General features: G+C 43.5%; 1 protein-coding gene across 1 annotated transcript in view; it reads right to left on the reverse strand.

Moving 5' to 3' along the window:
- Nucleotides 1-9,123, reverse strand: part of HOXA2 (homeobox A2) — a 53,218-nt gene that overhangs the window by 30,491 nt on the left and 13,604 nt on the right. The gene's annotated exons all lie outside the window — the stretch shown is intronic.

Consider the following 9,123-nt stretch of genomic DNA (forward strand, 5'->3'; position numbering starts at 1 on the left):
CGCGCCGCGCGCGCGGACCCGGATCAGGAAGCGCGCGGGAGGTGATGGATGCTGCTGTCCGGCCCCAGGCGGAGGGAGGGAGCTGACGCTTTGGTCCCCCAAATCCCCACCCCCAACTTTTAGTCCCGCTGGGAATTCGGGGCTCGCCAGGCTTCAGGTCCTCTTGGACCCCAGGCTGTGCCCTACTCCTGGGCTAGGTCTTAGGGCAGCCGGGCGCCCGCGGCCCAGTGCTGACCTTCGGCCCAGCCTAACTCGGCCTGGCATCCTTCAGGGTTCGGAGCCAGTTGGGGAAGGAATGCTGTCGGGATCAAGAGGGTATCCTCGTTTTCATCCTGGCTGCCTAATAAAACGGTCCCGTTTTCTCACCAGTTGATCCCCTTCCCCACATCGTGTTCGCCGCGTCCGCGCCCAGCTTTGAGAAGCCGGTCAGGAGCTGCATGGGGTGGGTGAGCAACGGGAGGATTTTGAGCGAGGCCATTCCAGTAAAACCGGATGGGCACTATTTATTTTTCCTTTCTTTTAGAGACAATCTATTTTTTTTCCCTAAGAAAAATCAGAACCTCCTAATAGCATCTCATTTGATGGAGGTGTCTATGAGAGTTAAACAGGCTCGCATTTACTCTGTGCAGTTGTGAGAAAGAACGTGGCCCAAGGATGAGAATGTATAAAAGCGACGCCTCCACAAAATCGAGCTTCGAAACCCGATTTCAGAACAATTCCCAAACAAAAACAGGCTAAGGATAGAATAGGCACTGTGCCCAGTCTGATCGCCTACGGGTCTTTTCCAGCTAAGAATTTTATGTTTTGTCTTTTGGATGTTGCTTTCTCAGATTAAATCTGAAGCTAAAGTTATATTTACAGCACAGTCAATAATTTCTAAATTGCTAAAAATTAGCATATTAACGATATAGTAGCTCTAGAAAGGGGGAGAGAGGACTGTTGCCTGCCATTTGGTAATTGAAATTTGATGGGTAAACTAATTACATCATTATTAACAAATAAATTACTTATTAATTCCACATAATGTTGATCTTTGAAGTAAATGCTGATGCCTTACTGTGTACTTTCCCTTTCCTTTTCTGGGTAACAGACACACCTAGATCTTCTACTATTCAACCCAGATTAAAGCAGTGCAAACTAACATAGTCACCATTCTAAAAATACTTTCATTTTTGGCATGCAAAGCAAGGATTTTTTCAGATAGTACACCTTATTTGATTTTTCAAAGAGCAGTATAAACAGCCTTCTCACAACTGAGTCTGGAACAAAGACGAGAAAAGTTATAGCCTAACCCTGGAGACACTTCAAAAGGAATGTCAATTCTATCTTCATTTACATCAGTTACTCATAAGAGTTACTAAATGCTGGAATATCCATTTGATGGATAGTCATTTAATGCTTTGCCACATAATGTCTATTATAAGGGACTAATCTTTAAACTTATTTAGGAAAAGAGGTTAAAAAAGGGATCATGTTAGCTTTCTAACTGGCATCACCCTGAAGTGGTACAAAGAGGTTTTCCACATTGGCTGTGTGTCTGTGAAGAGTGCTGTCCATCGTCGTGGGACACCCTGAAAATTTTTTTAAATGAAATCTGAGCCACAGACAGAAATCGATGCTGAGTGTAATCTTCAGACATACTCTCCAAACTCGGGGAAGAATCTAGCCTGTGATACAGCTGCCTAAACCAGTATCTCTCTACAGCAAGAAAAAATAACATATACATATATCCTGAATATATATAAAATGAATAATGTATACATACACAATGTAATTTACAAAACTTGACTCTAAGCTTCAGGGAGAGAAAAAAACTCGACAAGGAAATTTTGCCGTCCTCCTCATGTCATTAGCCTTGAGTACTGGGTCTTTAGCATGTCTGTTTAATATTATTTACAGGCACAAAATGCAAAATTCATGTTGTTTAGCCTCAGAACCTTCTACCAGCTTTCTGTTTTAAAGTATTAACAAGGCACGGACACTGTTTTGTATATGGTTAACCTAAACGAGTTAACTGCGCCTGTGTTTCATGTGGTTCTATTACTTTAGGAAGATGGGCTTACACGGAATCCCCCAAGGCCTGTAACTTGTCTTTGTGGTTCGTATCATAAACACAAACGGAGCCAGGACCACCAAGTGTTATCTCACACACCGACATTTTGACATTTTACTGCAAGATTTATGGTTGTAATAAACAATCTCAGTACCTTTTCTGATCCTTCCACAATCTCTCTGTGCAAGCCATAGCATCATTCCATTGAATCAAATAATCTTTTGAAAAACATTTTTTAAAAAAACCTCTTGCCTTTACATAAAATCGAAGACACCAAAGTAAAGCCAGGAAGAAACTAAATTAATAAATAAAATGAAGTTTACCAGCAGCATCTCGCCCGAGAAAAAGATAGGATGCTCTGAAATGGAGCAGAAAGGGAGCATGCTAATCTTCGCACACCAACTGGCTCCAGTCCCAAGCAGGGTGAAAGCATCATCCTTTTCTCGGGAAACTGGTATGCACATTTTCTCATTTCCACGTGCAGGGATAACATATATTCCCAACAAAAGCTTTCTTAGAATCCCATTAAGTGAAATAACTTTTCATCATGTCCTCAAATCCCAGATGGAGAAGAGCGAAGGGAGTCCAAGGGAGAGGGAGGGCGAGAGGAAGGCAGTGTTTGCAGCCTAGTTTGAATCTGATTTGAATCATTTTGAATATATTTGAAGCAGCCTTTCCTCTTGAATGCAACCCTGTCCCAAGTTTCAAAGTGACCGAACAGTGACACCGTGTGCATTTTGTTTCTTATTAATCTTACACATTGACAGTCTTTGTTAAATCACAAGGCGCGCCCTTCACCAGCCGACATTTTCATATTTGTTAGACGCGCTGACCTGAAGTTCACCTCGGCCTTGGACTTTGCGGTTCTAAAAGGTCTATACAGTGTCTTTTAGAGAGCACAGTACTTTGCCCAGGTCACTCCTTCTCAGGGAAAACCAAGAGAGAGGAAAGCAAAGGAAATGTAAAGGTTACAGAATGTATTGACTGTATTTGTCCTTTGTTCTTTAGAGCAAGAGTCCCCCAGACTGACTGTTCTCTATCTGAAGCACATCTCTGGAGTGTACACGGGAATGGCTGAATTTCACAATGCCTGATGGTGGCATTTGAGGGCTTCCTCCCCACCTATACCGGGGGAATGATTTTAGAGAAGCAATACGTTATCAGCCATTCGACCAATTAATTATTTGGGGGTAATTTCCTTGCAGTAGTTTATAATTATGAACACAACCTAGGCATAAGGATTGAAATTTATATTCGGATTACACATAAATTTTAACTAGGCTTGTATGCCAGGCCTAAAGACCAAAATTCTCCAAATAAAAAAACTAAGCAATGTAAAAGCAATACCTTCTGCAGGTATCTTTTACTTCAAAAATGAGCTAAGAGGTATCTATGATTATTGAAGCTGACATGTTTCTAAGACATGGAACATTTTAAACCAATAATATAATAAGTTTCTCAAGGAGACACATAATCATCTTGGTGAGTAATAGAAGGGGTTTCAGTTTTCTTCATTTTGCTAGTCCAGATGTGGTGAAGTGTTCACTGCTGTAACAGCAATCACCACAGTTGTTCCCTTTCTTCTGTTTTCATCTGGCACACCCCCATTTGGCTTCAAACTCTTGGCTAGAGTGAAAACTTTACACATTGTGCAGTGGAAGCAATCTAATTACTTCCAAGAAGGAAATATTTACCACTGAATATACCCGGCACCAACAAATTCAATCAACCAGAATATACTGGGATGCTTTTAAACATCTCTGCAAGAGTCTAGATTCTGAATAGTTGAATTAGCTTATCTCTAAAATAAAAAGAAAAACCTAGAAACAAGTTTTCATCTTTCTCTTCTCTGCTTTCCTACAATGATTACTTAAAAATTAATACATAGAAAAAGGAAATATGTCCCCCAGAAAATAGATTCTAATGGCACCAACACTTAAGCTCATATAGGTACAACAAAATAAAATATTGTTTAGCTCTCCAGTTACAACTCACACATGAGGCATGGTTCCAGTCGGCTTCCTTAATACACTGTTCCCTTTCTTGTCTACACTCTCACCCTTCCTCCGTAGCTGGTGGCCCCTCTTCTTAGCTTTTATTCCAAATGTATTTTTAAAGAGTATTTTCTGGAGAATAGAAGTCTGTCACGGTGGTCTGCATTTGTGGATTCCACCTTCCCGCTTAAATGGCTAATTCTTTACAGTTTAGTTATTCACTTAGAGATTGTAGCATTTCAATAAACAATGAAAAATTTCCAACAGCAGGAACATTTTCATGGTACCAATAAGAATTTTCTTACTGGTGGAGGGGTGGAGGGATCCTGTCCCTTTCAGGAGGGTCTCCACTCCCTTCCTCCCCTTCCCAGCTCTAAGAACTCTTTACGTTTAGTAGGTAGCTGTTTCAGAAAGAGCATTTGAAAATGCTCCGTGTTTGAAAATGGCCAAGAATACATTTTTGCAAGAAGTGCCTGTGTTTGCCCTTTCTTCATACACTTTAGGGATCATTATATGTACTAAAAAGAAAAAAAAAACTGGCCAATTAAAATCACTGTTCTCAAAGGAAGTTTCCTGCTTCTTCTCTTGCCTTTGAAGGGATGATGGAACATTGAAAACTTGCTACATTATCTCTTAAAAGTCCACTGATGATTTTGAGCTTTTTTATTTTGTGACAACCCCATAGACTCCTGGTTCTCCAACGTCTAAGGTGTTGGTGTTTCAGTAATCTATGCCTATTTACCTGCTGCTATTTCCTCAGAATGGGAGCGATAATTCAAGATGAAATACAGCACGTATTACTCTTGAAAAGAGGAATTTTCTATCCTTTTCTCCGTAATTGAGGTCATTCAACCACTAGGGTTCACCTGGAGTCCACACCGTGATACACGCGTCACTCCAAGCCATTTTATCTTTTGTGCTGATAGTCAAGATCGCAGCTCTAACATTGACATCAAACTCTGTCTGGGCAGATGACTAAGAGTGCTGCACAACGTAAACTTTTGACCCTCAACTTTTTGACCTGCAGTTGCAACGCACTAACCACAAAGATATACAAAGCTGTGCCTCTTCTTTCAAGGGGAAGTCCCCCCCCCCCACCATGGCAGGATCTCAGGGACGCCCGACTTCTGCCACTGCGTTTTGGAACAGGAGGGTGCATTGGATATTTTTGGGTGTTTGTGACTGTATTTCCTGTGAAATCAGCCTCCTATCTCTTTTTGTCAGCACTTAAAATAGGAATGAGATTATTTTGAAATCACTCATCATTACATTTATGAGGAAAATGAATAGGACGGGGGAACCTCACAAAAAATGAAAGAAAAAAAGATGAGTAGAAAGCAGATAATGGAAGTTGGAGACATTTTTTTCTTTATTTAAAAATAAAGACGCTGCCCTAATTGTTGGGCGAGCTGGCCCTGACAGGCGAGTTGACTGTGAACTTGTACTAAAGCGTGCTCTGCTGGCGATTCCTAGGGTGTGCAGATTTATCTTCTCTGCATTTACTTAACCCGGCAGTGAACTGCGCGGGCGTCATTTGTTAGGCGATGACAGACTTCACCTCCAGCAAGGGCTGCTTCACAAAATCGCAATAATTACCCAATAACCTTCATAACAAATATTATTATTGAAATGACCAGTCAGTTTGTGGGGAGGGGACTTGGTGAGAGAAAGACCGCTTTCTTTGTGAAAAACACCCAACAAAACAAACCTAGGCAGATCTTCCAGTTCTGGGGTCTGGAATGGCTAGGGCTGTGGCTCCCCACTCATATGTGGGCGGGATCCTAGGTTGACCCCCTTAGCCCTGTCTGGAGGCCCCATTTATAGTTTCCTCACTGACTGGAAAGAAATTCTGCCTTAGAAGCCAAAGGGATGGAGCCCACACTGTTCTGCACTCTCCATAGTGGGCAAACCTCAGAAAGATTCCCAAACTGAGACGGAAGAGAGGCTTCAAAGGGCATCTTTTAAGCTAAAAGGATTGTTTACCTCTTTAATAGCCCATCTTTCAGGATGTAATTTGCTCTCCCCTCACTAATTGTTTGGATATAATATTCTTCACATCTCAACAGAACAACGTGACTCTGTTTCTGGTAGAAAATTCTGTCTTGCTCTCTCAGAGCCGCCAACAATGAAGCAGGGGAAAGAGCAGGAGAAAAGAAATCTTGGCATAATGTTGTGAAATTAGACCATGGAAACCCTAGCAAACCCCTAAGTGAGTGTGACCAGAAGCTTCCTATTATATTTATAGTTCAGGAAATATTGTCTCTTCAGCTTGTAGAAACAAACGAGGCCCTGCATTTCAGACACCTTCTCCTTTTACAGGACCAGGAGTACAGACAGATACTTCTGCCACCGGCTGAGGCTGGGTGTCTTCAGAAAGCCCTCAATGTCAGAGATTTTTCTCTAAGTAAGTTCCTCTACCAAAAATAAAAACAAAACAAAACAAAAAAAAAACCCAAAACAGAAAAAAAGAATGCAAGAGAAGAAATGACATATCTACAAAACCAGCCATCTCTTTACTATGCTTCCTATGAAAATAGGAAAAAAGAAAAAAATTCCTTCAGTAACTCTCACATAGGTCTGACTGGATGCTGTATTTTTTAGAAAGTCATTTAACTCTATGCAAGTTAGCCCGCTCCTTAAACGCTAAAGTTTTATGAAGATTACAACAGACAGAAATAAGCAAGCTGACCATATTTATAGCCTCTAATTCTTTTAAATCATGGGAAAGATTCTCTACATCGTGTGATGTTAGACATGGGTCCAACAGCCTTTCTGCCCATTCCCACACCCCACGGTAGGATGTGGCCACTGAGGTGGTGTGGCCGCTTCCTCCAGGCGAGTTACTCAAGTCAACCTACCAGCAGCCCTATTACTCTTTTTTTCTGCTACTAATTTTAGTCACCAAGAAATCACTCAAGCAAGATCACCAAATGAGCAACTAAAATCAAACCTTCACCTAAATACTTTCCAATAAAGAACCCGAAACTCAGAGCAGCAAAACAAAGACTCCAGAATTCTCACAGACATATAAAATAATAAAAGAGAACCCAAAGAGAGTTTCTACGCTGGTTCCCACTAAGATGCAGACACATTTTCCTGAGCGCTGAAACAGCAATGCTCACTTTAACAGGCTACACAAGATGACTTTAGGAATTCGCCTTGCCACTCACTATTCAAGAGACGTGGAACTTGTGGGAGGGTTTCGATTTTTCAGAAAAACTTCCCAGGTTTTGCTTTTGGGACCTCTGACTTTGGGGACATCTGTTGGACTTATGTTGAGAATAAGTGGCCTCTGCACAATACGGTGTGTTGAAATTCCAAATCTACACTTCAGAATTTTTTCACTTTAAGCAGTTAGTGAATACCTTTACCAATTAGCACTTGCAGAAATTTAGCACTACCCAGTTCCTAAGGAGAAAAGCATTCGGAGACAGAAGATCTCATTTTTTGTTTCATTTCTGAGTTGGAGACTTTGGCTTAATTCCTCAGACGGGATAGGGAGAAATCTGCTAGGTCCCTTGTGGGTACCCATCCAGAAAAAGACCCCAGGACAGGCCACAGTATCCTTAATCAAAGGCTTTGCCACAGAAGAATGTGGGGATTTGGGGCCAGAAGAGGTGGCTGAGGCCGAGCTGTAATAGGACCCAGGAAAATTTTATTTCACCTTACTTCACCTGTTGGTGCAATATTGGGGACTGTTTTGGAAATCACAGATTATGTAAATTTCCTGGGATCAAACAGAAAGAGCAGCTAACAAAAGAAAGGCGGAAATCTCCTACTGACAAACAACCAATTTTTTTCCCCTAAACTACCCTTTATGATGTGTCAGGGAAAACAACATAATGGCTCTGGGGACTTTTAAGTTGAGCATTGAAGACACCTCGATTTCCCCGCAAACTTTAGGGCACAGTTTGGAAGAATTTCCCCTGTATGTTGAGGGAGAGTAAATTTCTTTATTCTTTAGTGTTACTTAGGGGACGCCTAAGATGCCTTTTGAGGGTCCTGTGCGTAGATGTTTTAATTCTACAAAGGAGGAGAGGAAAAGGAGAGGGAGAAGAAAGGCAAGGCGGAAGAAAAGAAAGCGCTTTAACTCCTTTCATTTAGCCTGGGGATTCAAACACTAAAGTTAAATCCGGCCATAAAGTTTATTGCTTCAGACTCACAGGCGGGTGAGAACAGTCCCACCCAAAATAAAAAGAACGTGCAGGCCTGTAAGGTTCAGGGCCTGGTCTCGGGTGCAGGGGAGTGGGTGGTGAGCCCTCCCCAGAGGTGAGGACCCGCGGTCCCCACCGTCCTGTGGGCGCTAGCGTCCTGGGCTCGCCCTGGCAACCCAGGGGCCCAGCCTGGAGGTGCGGCGCGCGCCTCGCCGACCTCTGCCACCCTCGAGCTCTCACCAGCCAGCCTGAAACCCGGCCCCGTAGGCAGCCACTTCCATTCAGTCCTGCCAAATGACCCAGGCCCGCGAAGACATATTGCCACAGCCCCATAAGGAATCCCGCCAAAGTCCGCCTCAGCCCTGCCTGGGCCTTTCTCTCAAACTGCCAAGCACTCCCAAGCGCAGCGCGGCCCTCGGCGCCCGGCGGCCCGCGCCCCACTGTCTCCCAGCCCCCATCCTAGGGCTCCGCGACCTCCCGAAGAGCCGGGACCCGTAGCCCCGGAATGGGGGGTGGTGGCTTTGCCAAGTCTCCACACAGACCCATTCGCACACAAAAATCTTTTGCACGCGGGTGAGAGCAGCAGATGTCATTAACATCCGCGATGGTGCAGCAATTAAAGTAAGGCCTGGGGATGCGGCGCGGCCACAGGCGCTGTTCACCGTGCTGGCTCCGCAGAGCAGGCTCCTGGCGCTGCTCAGGGAGGCAAAGGCAAATTTTGCTCGCCCCTTTTGCATTCAGAGGCAACCTCAGAGTTACTGAACCAGAGAGAGAGAGAGAGAGAGAGAGAGAGAGAGAGAGAGTGAGCAGGCACATGACAGCAGTTACTGGAGGACTTCGAAGGAAAATGAGGATTCTGACATTTGGAAAGCAAGGAGGATCCTTTGATAACTGTAGGGACTGGAGGGTTATAGGACTCGGC

Source organism: Pteropus alecto, unplaced genomic scaffold (genome assembly GCF_000325575.1).
Source record: "Pteropus alecto unplaced genomic scaffold, ASM32557v1 scaffold21, whole genome shotgun sequence".
Lineage (NCBI taxonomy): Eukaryota > Metazoa > Chordata > Mammalia > Chiroptera > Pteropodidae > Pteropus > Pteropus alecto.